The sequence below is a fragment of the Musca vetustissima genome, unplaced genomic scaffold (assembly GCF_032173495.1).
Source record: "Musca vetustissima isolate MV318-11 ecotype Yass unplaced genomic scaffold, APGP_CSIRO_Mvet_v1 utg20775, whole genome shotgun sequence".
NCBI classification, from domain to species: Eukaryota; Metazoa; Arthropoda; class Insecta; order Diptera; family Muscidae; genus Musca; species Musca vetustissima.
The window spans coordinates 17,475-32,328 of record NW_026882415.1 but is presented as its reverse complement, the minus strand read 5'-3'; positions in this window follow the sequence as shown (position 1 = coordinate 32,328).

The window sequence follows — 14,854 nt, the reverse complement described above, 5'->3', positions numbered from 1 at the left end:
AGTTTCGTCCGATTTCAAGTAAATGGTGCTCCAAAGTCCCTATATATCTTTCGATTTGCACCAAATTTGGCATGACGTACTGAATTGAGCATAGAATTATGAGAAAATCGGTCCAGATTTAGATATAGCTCCCATGTATAGTTTCGTCCGATTTCATGTAAATGGTGCCCCAAAGTCCCTATATATCTTTCGATTTGCACGAAATTTGGCATAACGTACTGAATTGAGCCTTGAATGATGTCTGCTAAGTTTCGTGAAAATCGGTCCAGATTTAGATATAGCTCCCATATATAGTTTCGTCCGATTTTAGGTATATGGTGCTCCACAGTCCCTATATATCTTTCGATTTGCCCCAAATTTGGCATGACGTACTGAATAGAGCATAGAATTATGTCTGCCAAGTTTCGAGAAAATCGGTCCAGATTTAGATATAGCTCCCATGTATAGTTTCGTCCGATTTCATGTAAATGGTGCCCCAAAGTCCCTATATATCTTTCGATTTGCACGAAATTTGGTACAGCTTAATCAATTAGGTCTAGAATGATGTCTGCCAAGTTTCGTGAAAATCGGTCCAGATTTAGATATAGCTCCCATATATAGATTCGTCCGATTTCATGTAAATGGTGGACCAAAGTCGCTATATATCTTTCGATTTGCACGAAATTTGGTACAGCCTAATCAATTAGGTCTAGAATGATGTCTGCCAAGTTTCGTGAAAATCGGTTCAGATTTAGATATAGCTCCCATATATAGTTTCGTCCGATTTCATGTAAATGGTGCTCCAAAGTCCCTATATATCTTTCGATTTGCACGAAATTTGGCATAACGTACTGAATTGAGCCTAGAATGATGTCTGCCAAGTTTCGAGAAAATCGGTCCAGATTTAGATATAGCTCCCATATATAGTTTCGTCCGATTTCATGTAAATGGTGGACCAAAGTCGCTATATATCTTTCGATTTGCACGAAATTTGACAGACATAGCCCAACGGATGACCTATTTATATTTGTTTGAAGTCGATTTACATACTTTATGGATAGATCTAGGTAGATTCACATTTAGATAAATATCACATATTTTATTTCATCCAATTTCATGTTAATAGTCCTGTTTAATATACCCATAGTGGTGAAGGGTATCATATAGTCGGCCCCGTCCGACTTTACTACTTTCCTTACTGGTTTTAAACATATATTTCAGCAGTTGAAGTTTATAAGTACCATGTATTATATTTTGCAATATGGTTGTAGAGTTCTGTTGACAAGTTGGAACCTATTTTAAACGCTTTACTTTGGGCATCGAGGTCGAAATCTAATCACCTTTGTCTTATTTCCAAGTTTGTTTACTCTACAATACTCCATAATTTTTAAGTGATTATTTATACTCTTTCGAGTCAAGCCTAATGATCTAAGTTTTGCAATGAAAAGGAAAGCCAGGAGAACAACCTACGTAACCACCATAGGTTGAGAGCTGTTTATGCAAGAGTTTTTCAAATATTTTATCAATTAATAGGTTCGTTCGTTTACTTTCCCAGAGAGAAAGAGAGTAAATACTTTTTCCTTTTCAAGAGAGAAAACAAAAAGCAAACGAACAACATCCAGTAAAAAGATTGTTTCGACACAGCTGATTAAAACAACAAACAAATTGGCGCAAACTATAAGACAGCATTTTTATTAGAAAAATGGATAACAAGCGGAAAATTGATGTTGTTTGTTCCCCATAAACATTTAAAAGGGTTGTGACCTGTTATTCCTGTATCTGCAATTGATATGGGGGTGGACATAACCGATGGTGTTCCAGACATGTTAGGGATGCACACTTTTTTGTTTCGATTTGGAACCTAAAAAATCGTTCGCCAATTACTCTTATTACTCTTATTTTTAAATACTTGCGTTTTCTTCATCCATTTTGGTATTTAATGATACAAAATCAAAATAAAATTCACAAAACAATCAATTTTCTTGAGAACAATTTTTTGTTTGTTTACAAAACATAACAAAACAGCTGATTAAATATCAGCTGATGGTACAAGAAAATTCTTACTGAGTAAATTTTCCTTGTAAGAATTTGCAAATACTCAGTAACACAACTGTCAAATCTGCTCTCTCAATTCACTCTCTTTTACTGGACTTTTGGGTAAACGAACAACATTTTGTAATAATTTGTACAAATTATTGAGTAAACGAACGAACCTAATGACAATAAGGCTGTTGGCCTAAAATCACATGTTTTATTTGTATTAAGGAATTTGGGTACTGTTACAATTTAAAAAAAAAATCTGGACATATTATCATAAAGACCCGTCTATAAAGTTTTGTCTCAGTTCATTGCGGGAAAACATCCTAGTTTAAATGGTCTATAATAGAACTCTGCTTCAGTTCGTCTATAAAGTCTACCGCCATGATGTTTATAAAAACTCCCTTCAGTTAGTACATAAAGGTTACCTGCTTTAGTTCGTCAAAGAAGACTCTCTATTTCTGCTCGTGTATGAATGCACCATGATTCACATTGTTTACAAAGAATCCCTCTAGGGGAAAAGGGGCACCTATAAAAAATTTATGAGCGAAAATTTTTTCTCAGTTCAAGAAATTAAAAAAATAAAAAATATGCACAAGAACTCGAAATAGAACGAGAAGATATTTTTGTTTTACAAATATATCCCCTTAATTATATGTGCAACAGAACTGGTTAGGTGAAAGGACCTATCGAAGCCCTTTAATACCGAACGAGAATTCAGTCAAGGTGACAGTTTGTCGTATTTTTTAACATTCTGCTGGAAAAGGTCATGCGAGAGGCAAAGGTGAACACCAAACAACACATGTTACTTGCCTACGCTTATGACATCGATATAATGGGTTGAATATTGCGAGCGGTAACAGCCATCTGTGAACAAATTGAGAAGGAGTCTGCCAAAGTGGGTCTGACAGTAAATGGCGAGAAGACTAAGCTGATGGTATCAACGTGCAAGACGTTCAGTAGACTCGGACCAACTGTGGAACTTCAGAACTACAGCTTCAAGGTAGTAAAGGATTTTAAAGCCATAAATAAAACTAATGACATCAGTTTTGAAATTCAGAGAAGCATAATGTTGGCCAACAGATGCTACTATGATCTATGTAAGCAGTTTAGAAACAACCAGACCACCTACCGCCTGACCAATCTCACAAGACGCTGATACTACAGTGCTGTTATATGTATCTTCCATATAACAGTTTTATACGGATATTAATCGCAAGCAGATGAGGCAACTCTTAGAGTGTTTGAAATTAAAATTCTCCGAATGATCTATGGGCTGATCTGCGTTGACAGTGAATATCGCCGTCGTATGTACCATGAGTTGTGCCATTTATTCTCCGACATCGGCATTATCAGACGTATCGAGCTGCAACGACTAAATTGGCTAGGTCATGTTGTGAGAATGGATGAGGATGCCCCAGCACAAAAGGAATATAAAAGAGAGCTAATTGATGGCTTATGCAGAAGGGGAAGGTCACGAATCAGATAGTAAGATTAAGTGGAAGAGAAAAAGAGCTGCGAACAAGACCGACGCGCCTGGAAATATTGTTTAAGCTAATTTAAGGTATTGAATACTGAAGCTTAGTATTGTCTTTATCTTCCTTCGTCTTTATTAATCTATCAATTCGTTGTTATCTTCTTAGGCTTTCAAATGTATATTTTGTTTTAGTTTTTTGCTTTGTCTAAGTTTTTGGTATTCTTGAAGTCAGCTGTGTGGCCAGTTTGTTTAAGGGGACCCCGCCATTGTCGGGGTCAATTTTTTTTTTTGGCTTAATTCGAATCTACACTAAATCAAGAATGTCCCTACAAAATTTCAAGTGAAAATCTCAAGAACTCTTGAAAATATAGCCGATTTATTGTGTCAGCATCAAGTGACGGCTAAAGGGCTTCTCAAACTTTAAACGCGTTTTTCTCCTTTGCGAATGGCGGGCACGATAACTCAAAAACTAATATCCCAATCGATTCCAAATGTTTACAGGTTTCTCTGTGAGTGTATAGCTATCGTATGAACTATGAACTAAAGCCTATCGGTGAAGATCTTCCTTATTTTTTAACTTGGTTTTTGGTCAAAAATCGGCGATTTTCCAAAAATATTTTTTCAAAGTTCCGCCATTTTGTTAATTTTAGAGCGAAGTCAATAATCCTAGTTCATACGAGAGCCAGACATGTACTCTTTCTAACACCGTTGGAATTTGAGGAGTTGGAAATAAGGAGTTATCATGCCCGCCATCAAAAATAAGGACCTTTCTTTAATTACAAAAAAAAAAAAAAAACAACAAAACAATAACAAAAATTTTTTGTAAATTATTTTTCTTCCCTTTTAAATCTTCAATTATATATGTGCAAAGTTACAAACCTTAACAAGCATTGGTATTGATTTACCAGCTCATTAAAAATCTTGAAAAATTAAAATCGAGAATGGGTGGGGTTCCCTTAATGTACTGCTACTCTTAAGTTTATACCAAACCAATTCCAATAATTCAGGAGATATTTTATGTTTTGGTTGGAAAATTTTAGTAATACCTACCAAATAAGATGTGGTCTTTGTGTTGGCTACGGAAAAATATGGAACTGTTTTGAACATTGTGTACCAGGACAATCTCTCTGTCTCTCTGTATGTCAGGAGAACGGGTAGAAAAGCTAAAATATACCCGATTGAACTGAATCGATTGGCATAATATGCATGGTAAGCTTATATCGACGCCTCCGAACCATAGTATGCTAAGTCTAAAAAGTGAGTTTTTCAGTAGAAGCATTCAAAGTATGGAAGTTTCTTTAATCGTACATGCCATCCTAAGTACATTTTTGCATAACTTTGGTTTGGATTGGCCGATGATTACCAGTGAATTTAAATTAAGGACCGTAGTATCTAAAAGCGTAAAGAACTTTAAAACATGCTAAGTCGACTTAGCATACTATGGTTTGGAGGCGTCGATATGGGAATGCAAAGCGTATGTCTTATCCCGCTACGTAATTATTGGTGTCTATTACGGCTTCTAAAGTAATATTGCTCATGAATGGGAACTGTTGCCCTTGTTTATAGGCCTTAGCGCTCTCTTTTTAATTCATTTCATATGGGGGTTTCACATTTATTCTCCACCGCCTATATTTTTGAGCACCGCTATGCTAAAGTATCTGAATCTAAATGATAGGTCGAAAATTGACCTCGGCAACATTGATTTCTACATTCAATACTATATTTAGATCCAAAGTTTCGTAAGTGTCCAAATATCGGGTAACGGGTTTCATTGTTCCATATTTGTTCTATGTCTGCAGATATAATTTATGAGAACCCGATTACTTGCCCCAACAATACATTAAAAAAAAATATTTACTCTAAAAAATTTCCAAACTAGAGATTTTAAGATGGGAAAATTAAAAATCAATACAATTTTTTATTTAAATTTCATATAAAATTTCGGGTCAATCGTTCGCACACATTCATATAATTGACGCATAATATCTATTTTGGAAAAATGTTTCAAGAACCTTTTTTTACACACGAGTTTTTCTAGTCCCCTAATTAAACATTTAATTATTTCTCATTAATTTTCGTATCCGCCGCGCAATGGGTTAAAAAATAATAGCAATCTTGGTTATCTTCCATTCGAAGTGAATCTTCCACATCTGCCTTCTCTAATTTTCAAAAACTAAATAAAAAATACGCATTTACTTACTTGATTTTGCTTTTCCGATATTCTGACGTTCGCCATTCATGTCCATTTCCATGTCCGTATCGAAGCCATAGCTTCGAAAGCATTCATCTGCATAACTTTGCATTATTTGGCAAAACCACAAACAAGAGGGTGCTGTGAGAGGTTTAATTCACCTACTTTTGTTTTGGAATTTCTTTGTTTTTATTTTGCGTTTAATTATTGCTTTTCAAACAATTTTTTTCTTTTCGTTCGGTTTTTGGTTTTGGAATGTTCCACACACACGAGTGACCGGCACACACACACAAACTTGTAGCGCAACACTTTTCAAGAGACGTAGTACAAGTTTTGCTATTTCTTCGCTGGTTAGAGATTGGTAACGGTCGGATGGACGGACAGACACGACAACGACACACAATGCAATGCAATCACCAAACAATCACTTCACCACCTTAATTCTGCACTTTAGGTGGCACTCACTGTCCTCCCCTCGTTTCCGCTGCTCCTGAAAAATGACGTGAGCAAACCGGCAGTCAGAAGCTTTAAGAATGGCTTTGTATTGCCGACGTTTACAAAAAGGTAGCGAAACCGATAGAATATGCTCACTGTCTCTCTCTCGCACAAGGATGTTGTGCGACAAGGATATTAACCGACTAAATGGTTGGTCAATCCCGACCGACTTACTTTATTAGTGACGAAGGATGTGTTGTCGTTTGAAGTTCTCGTTTAATTTAATTTGTGCATGGATGGTGGTCCGTCTGTCCGGTTTTTCGTTGTTGTTACTTTGTGCTTCTTTTTCTTTCAGATTTTGCAGTAATAAACACGAACGTATCCAAATCCAGCATGCACACACAGATACACTAACTAACTTTACATACGGTCCAACAATATGTTGTTGTTGGTACGTCACAATGTAGGTGTAAAAGAAAAACGATGGTAGAAAAATGTGTAAAAAAATATATGAAACACTTTCTTGTGCGTATTGTTGTTGTTATTTTTGCAATTTCTTTATTATCGTTCAATTGTATTTTTTCACTTCACTTTATTTAATAAATATCAAATTTAATTGTTTCTTTCTTTTGTTGTTAAACACAGATGCTTTCTTTTTATCTCAAGAAATATGTTAATATGTTGTGCTTCTTCTTTTGTTGTTCTTATTTTTGTTTTTAATTTATTTCTCCACGGTTGGCTCGCTCTCCAATTCAATGCGAATCTGTCAACTGCTCAAAATAAACTGAACTCATATTGGCTTATGCGCCGCCTGTTATTAAGTTCAACATATTCTGTTGGAGATAGATAGACAGAGAGAGAGCGTGAGTGTGATGGAGCAAGATAATGTGGAGAAAGAGAATAAACACACAGGCCTCCCCAATTTGGTGTTGCCAATGCTGTGTGTTTAATGGAAAAACACGCAAATTTGTGTTGATTTTAGAATAGTGCAAATAATAATTAAAGTGACGGTAATTAAGGAAACGCAATGACAACTTACTTATTAATCATTTGCAATAAAAAGCATAACTTTAGGCGTTATTAATATATTTTAAATTTAGCGTAGTACTTTTGCAAATTTCGAGGGAAAAAATATGAAAAACATTGCCAGGTGTATGAAAACTTGAAATAGCCGATTAATAAATAATACGTTTGATTATTGCGATACTAGAAATTATCTGAGAATAAATACTTTTTCCGGGTTGCTACATAGGTCGTATTGACGACCGAATATTTGCATGTGGAGGATAAATTCATGTGCATACTTGTAGGCGTCAAAATATCACAGTGTGATACATTAGAAATAAATAAATGATTATCAGGCCGAAATGGCAATACCTAGGAGTTACAATATGTCATGAATTTGTTTGCACGTGGATAACACTAATTATATTATTTTTGACATTTATCATAATTGTGTGCTGCACTCAATGCAGTTTGAGTCAACCAAATTAAAATTGATTACAAAATAAAAGAAAAGTACAACAAAAACAAATATTGCTCAGTTTTAACGGTGTCAAAAAACTATTTCCATATCTCTTGCTTTTTATTATAGTATGCAATTTATATTTGCTTAGTATTGGGAATCATTTGATGACAAAATAAGTTAGCGTGCGCAACATACCTTTAATTAAAGTATTAAGGGGACCCCCCATTCTCGGTGTCAAAAAATTTTTTGATTTAATTCGAATCTACTCCAATTCTAGAATGTTCCTAATTTCAAGTGAAAATCTCAAGAACTCTTAAAGATATAGCCGATTTATTGTGTCACCATCAAGTGACGGCTAAAGGGCTTCTCAAACTTTAAACGGGTTTTTCTCAAAACGAATGGCGGGCACGATAACTCAAAAACTAATAATCCAATCGGTTTCAAATTTTGACACGTTGCTCTGGGAGTGTGTAGCTCTCGTATGAACTAGGATTAAGCCAATCGGTGAAGATCTTCCTTATTTTTTAACTTAGTTTGTGGTAAAAAATAGGCGATTTTCCAAAAAAAAATTTCATAGTTCCGCCATTTTGTTAATTGTTGTGCGAAGTCAATAATCCTAGTTCATACGAGAGCCAGATATGTACTCTTTCTAACACCGTTGGAATTTTCGGATTCCGATGTTCCAGTGAGGAGTTATCATGCCCGCCATCGAAAATATGGACTTTTCTTTGAACCCAAAAAACAACAACAAAACAACAATAACAAATTTTGGTAAATTATTTTTCTTCGTTTCTAAATCTTCAAATATATATGTGCCAAGTTACAAACCTTAACAAGCATTGGTATTCATTTACCAGCCCATTTAAAATCTTAAAAATAAAAAATCGAGAATGGGGGGGGGGGGGGGGTTCCCTTAAGAAAATGTCAGACATAAGTTTATCTTATGATGTCATTTAGTTGATATATTACAACCGCCAGTTGGGGAAAACTGTGAACGAATTGTCGGATTTTTTCAGTTATACGAAATACAATTTACAGCCTATTAAATCGAGCATAAAACCAGTCAAAACGTTAGTGTGCGCCGAAGCTCAAAATAAATAATTATGCAAAACCCTCATTTGGTAACAAGTGCACTATAAGCCAGAATCCAATTTTTTGGCAAAAAGTCCATTTCAGGCAGATCCTGGGGTCTTTGAGCTTCATCACCGTAATTTAATATTTAATATGTTGAATTTTGGGTGTGAAATCTTCAAACCCAACACTATCAATATTGTTTATATGCCTAAGATTTCATGCTACTCTGATGTTAAATACTGCAATGAAATAAAATATATCGTTTTTTCTTATGTTCGATCAGGGTGACAATAAAATGGTATTTCTGATACATAGTGCTATGATCCATAGTGCTATGAACTTTGGGTTCATATGATAATGAAAATGACCCTAGGCATACTGTTTTGGAAACGCTGGTCCAAAGTTTTGGTGATAGGTACATGTTTTGGTGAACAACTCTTCTTTTCATCAATTTTCTTTTTAAATTCGAAAACAAAAAGGATGTAGAAGCAATTCGAATCCCGATTCATCGATTTTTGCTGGTAGTTTTCATTGACCAGTTTAGCATTTTTTCACTGCTTTAATGTTTTTATCACCTAATGAGGCATTTGGGCGATCAGGACAAGCATCGTCATTGATATCTTGTCGGACTTCTTGAAATCGGTTACACCACAATTGAACTTGTGTTCTGCTCATTGTTTACTTACCAAAATTTACAAAGGTTATTCTTTTTATAAATATAACCCTGCTTTTACAAGCGACTTGACAGTCGAAGACAACTCAACTATGCACTATTTGCAAAAAAAAAATAAAAAATGCCTTTGTGACGTCCAGACAATTTCAAAAATAATTCTGAAATCATGAATGAAAATATTAATTATATTACAATAGAGTTATATAATTTTTCAATTTCTTTAATCTTCAATCCATTTCGGCTCACTTTTTTATTTATTTATTTTATGCATTTTCTACGTTTGCTAGTTCTTGTGTACGAAACACTAACTTTCATATTCCATAATTTATTTCAATTTTTTATCTTGGCAACCCTATTAATAACATATTGTCAAAGGCATTGCCACTCATACATTGCACATATGGAAAATGACAATTCTCTGAAAAGTAATGATTGGCAACGTAGGAAATATGAAACAGTCAATGGTGAAACAAAATGGAAATGAACCAACATGTACAGAAATCTGTTATTAATTAAATTTAAATGGAAAAAATTATAGATTTAGAAAATTTATGTGGTCTGTTCCCGTACTGCAAGAATCTACTGGTTTTTACAACGATAACGAATTTTCATTTGTGATATCGAAGAAAATAGTAAAATTGAGTAGATTCTTGCAGTACGGGAACAGACCAATAAAATCACAGTGGAAAAATAAATATTTCTTAATATATTGAAATAAAAATTCTAAATATTCCCTGACAATTAAAATTTGTTTTAAGTTGATATATTGGCATTAGAGTTAACAGTCTTACTATACAAAACATATTCAAAGTATCAAATGTAGTCAATTCTAATGAATTTAAAATTAGGAAAAATTTAATTTACAAATGAAATAAGTTTTTCTTTTTCTTTAATGAAAAAATAAATACTATTACAAATATGAACTAAAATTCTGGTAAATTACTAGACACATTTAATATTACAAAATAACAAAAGCCTGTTACTATAACCCTAATCAGTATCAGTTATATGATATTTGATTATCAGATCAGATTATGACCGATATAAAACCATTTTGAGTGTGTCACCGAATAATACAAATAATCAACCAGATGTTTGTTGTCGTCGTCGTTCTCAATATATATTCTAGCCGGGCTACTGACCAGAGTACCATTATTGGCTTATCACAATTTAATTGCTCATTATTAACAAACAAAAAAAACTTCATCAGAAAAAAACCGGGGGAAAATTGATATGTCAAAAAGCGTATATTTAAGAAAATATTTGAAAAAAAAATCAACAGGTGTTCAATTTGTTATCTTCATACATTTTTTTTGCCAATAAAATGCTATCATAGCTAATCGTACACCTGTATTAGGATGAAAAAAATGGAATGTGTTTTTTTTTTTTGAGTTAAAAGAAAGTGGAAAGAGAGAGTGGAAGATATGCATGAATCTGCAAAAAAAATTAAATATATGTATGGGTATGAAGAATATTCGACATGGGGTTTTAACGGAATTTGTAGGTTAATGGTTAATTAAAGGAATAAAAAGGTCTTATGTCTATAGAAGGACTGGATTATATATTCAGTTAAAATAAAGATGTAAAGAACGTTTTACAAAACCTGAACAAGATTAGAACGTCTTTATGTTTATGGAAAACATAAGAAATGTCTTCTCTCTATAGAAATCCTGAAGAAGGTCTTCTTTACTGAAAAAGCTTTTCTGTTTATAGAAGACCTTTATTAGACGTGAAAAAAGTCTTCTGACTATAGAAGATCCGAAGTCTTCTGATTATAGAAGACCCGAAACCTTCTGACTATAGAAGACCCGTAGTAGGTCTTCTGTCTATAAAAGATCTGAAGAAGTTCTTCTGTCTGTAGAGGACTTGAAGAAGGACTTCTGTCTTTAGAAAATGTGAAGAAGATTTTCTGTCTATTGAAGACCTGCATAAGGTATTCTGTCTATAGAAGACCTCATAAAGATCTTCTGTCTATAGAAGACCTCATAAAGATCTTCTCTCTTTAGAAGACCTAAAGAGGATCTTCTGTCTTTAGGAGACCTGAAAATGAACTTCTGACAATGGAAGACCCAATGAAGGCCTTCTGTGTATAGAAGGCCTGAAGAAGGTCTCCTATCTGTAAAAGTCTTGTCTTCAGGAGACCTGAAAATGGACTTCTGAATATAGGAGGCCTGAAGAAGGTATTTTATCTGTAGAAGACTTGAAGAAGGTATTTTGTCTATAGAAGATCTGAAGAAGGATTTTTGTCTTTAATAGTTCTGAAAAAGGTCTTCTGACATAGAATACCCATAGGAGCCCTTCTGTCTATAGAAAACTTGGAGAAGGAGACCTAAAGAAGGTCTTCTGTCTTTAGGAGACCTGAAAATTAACTTCAGACTATAGAAGACCCAAAGAAGGCCTTCTGTCTATAGAAGGCCTGAAGAAGATCTACTATCTGTAAAATACTTGTCTATAGGAGACCTAAAGAAGGTCTTCAGGAGACCTGAAAATGGGCTTCTGAATATAGGAGGCCTGGAGAAGGTATCCTATCTGTAGAATACTTGAAGAAGGTATTTTGTCTATAGAAGATCTGAAGAAGGACTTCTGTCTTTAAAAGTTCTGAAAAAGGTCTTCTGACACTAGAATATCCATAGAAGCTCTTTTGTCAATAGAAAACCTGGAGAAGTAGACTTAAAGAAGGTCTTCTGTCATTCAAGTCTCCTAGAAAATGAAGTTTTGCCTATAGAAGACCCAAAGAATGTCTTCTGTGTATAGAAGGCCTGAAGAAGGTCTCCTATCTGTAGAAGACTAGAAGAAGGTCTTTTGTCTATAGAAAACCTGAAAAAAGGAATTCTGTCTTTAGAAGTCCTGAAAAAGGTCTTCTGACTATAGAAGAACCAAAAAGGGGTTCTGTCAATAGAAAACCCTGAGAAGGTCTATAATCTGTAGAAGAAATGAAGAAGATTTTCTGTCTATAGAAGACCTGAAGAAGGGTGTCTGTAGAACATCTGACCAACGTTTTATGTGTATAAAATACCTGAACTCTGTAATACCAGATAAGCTCTTTGGTGTACTGAAGAAGGTCTCATAGAGAGCAAGCAATACAGGAAAGCTGAAGAATGCCTTCGGACTTTATGTCCTGGAATATATTTTTAATCTTTAGGATTAAAAATATATTCTCTAAAGGACCTCAATGAAGGATATTTTCCGTATATATAGGAACTAAGGAGGTTTTTTTTTTTAAAATAAAATACATAAAGAATGTTTTCTGGAGGCCTTTTAGAAGATTTTTTGGAAGGGTTTATACGTAGATAAGAATTATCGATATCTCTCCTTCTAATCTTTGAAATTTTACGCCAAAAATCCATAAAATGTTGGCTTATATTTCATTCAATTAATAATAATAACTTGAGTAATACATACACACACTCACAAAAATTCTATGATGCAGGTGTTTAACATCTGCTAATTATCGCCAGCTTATCGTGAACGCCACACAATGATTCGACCTCAAAACACTCATTGAAAGAAAATCTTATCAAAAAAAAAAAAGAAAAAAATAACTTTTTTGGCGATAGATTGGTTTATCTCTGTAACACTAACAAACAGTTAACACCAATGGCCAATAAGTTCGAAAACATGTGAATAATTCATACAGTTTTCGACAATCGTTCATTTCAAACGGAACGGATTAATACCTAATTGCTAATAAGCGGTAGTCCTGATTTTAATAAAAAAAATAATGTGGAATAAATATTAAAACTAAAAAAATAATCCTTTATTTAAGAAGAAGAAGAAAAATTTTGTGGAAAACAGTTATCAACAAAATGACAAAAATGAATGGTATTGAAAAAAAATAAAATTATTTTAACTATTAATAATTCGAATAAAAAATTAGTCACGTCCATCAGTGTGAAAAAGTAGTGTTGTGCTAATCAAAGTTCAAGTGTTTTAAAAGAAATGCGTGGAAATTTTAAACAATTATTAAAAGGGTTCTCTTTATGTGGAGCCACGATGTGTTTAAAAAAATAAAATTTATGATTATTTTTAAAAAGAATTTTTGTAAACAAATCCTTACACAAAAATTGGCAATACATTTAAATTTTCAATACAAAAAGTATAAGATTCTTTCAGAAAAAAAAAAAAATGATTTTAATAAACTTTTTAATATTCGTATTTCTTGCTTTGAGGTCATTGAACATAAAAAAATTTTTTTTTCATTTATTTTAATTGTTTAATATTTAGTTCCAGTGATTTATTTTTAGTTTTCTGATTAGACTTGTGGCGGTATTTTAAATAGAAACCTTTGGTAAATTTTGTTTTTTTTTCAAATTTGAAAATATATTTTTTAAGAGCAGATCTCAGACTAGAATTCTCATACTAGAGATCTCTGAGGCCATCTCCTTTAAATTAGTGAGGTTGAGACCAACATATCTTAAGTAGAGTCGTCTGTGACCCGGTCTTTTTTAATAAGAGTCCTTTGAAGCCAGCTCATTTGAAATATTGTCCTGCAAGGAGAACTAAGTTAAGGGAACCCCCCATTCTCGATTTTAATTTTTCAAGGTTTTCAATGGGCTGGTAAATCAATACCAATTAAAGAAAAGTCCTTATTTTTGATGGCGGGCATGATAACTCGCCACTGGAACATCGGAATCCGAAAATTCCAACGGTGTTAGAAAGACCACATGTCTGTCTCTTGTATGAACTAGGATTATTGACTTCGATCTAAAATTAACAAAATGGCGGACCTTTGAAAAAATATTTTTGGAAAATCGCCGATTTTTCACCAAAAACCAAGTTAAAAAATAAGGAAGATCTTCACAAAAGAGAAAAACGCGTTTAAAGTTTGAGAAGCCATTTAGCCGTCACTTGATGCTGACACAATAAATCGGCTATATCTTCAAGAGATTTTCCCTTGAAATTTTGTAGGGACATTCTACAAAATGACGACTTAAGGGGACCCTCCATTCTACCCCGAGATTGGGGGTCCCCTTAAGTCGCCTCTACGGAGTCTCATTTTTCAAGTAGTGGTCTCTTAGACCAGCCGGAGGTCAGCTATGTTAAAAACTTTGCTAAAACTTTTCCTAATATAATGTCATATTTAAATTAGAGTCCTGTGAGTTCAGATAACCTAAATAGAGTCCTCTGAGGTCAGCTACTTTAAATTAGTGTACTTCGAGACCAGCAACTCTAATATGAAGTAATCTAAGGTCAATCACTCGAAAGGAGAGCCTTCTGAGGTCAGCTCATTTAAAGTAGAGCCCAACGAAGCTACCTACCTACCTATGAGGCGACCTAATTTATGATAAAGACCTGCAAATGCCAGTTACTCTAATGATATAGCCTCTCAGATTAGCTCCACTAATCGTAAGGCATACTAGGACAGCTTTAGTATAGGCGAATAAGTGTACCTACTACAGGGTCTGTTTAAAGAACTGGTATATAAAATCGACTGATTTAAAGTACAGGGCACCTCTACTCTGATGAAACTGCCTCTGAAGTGGGGGGTAAATTTTAAAAGAAAATATTTTTGAAAAGAGG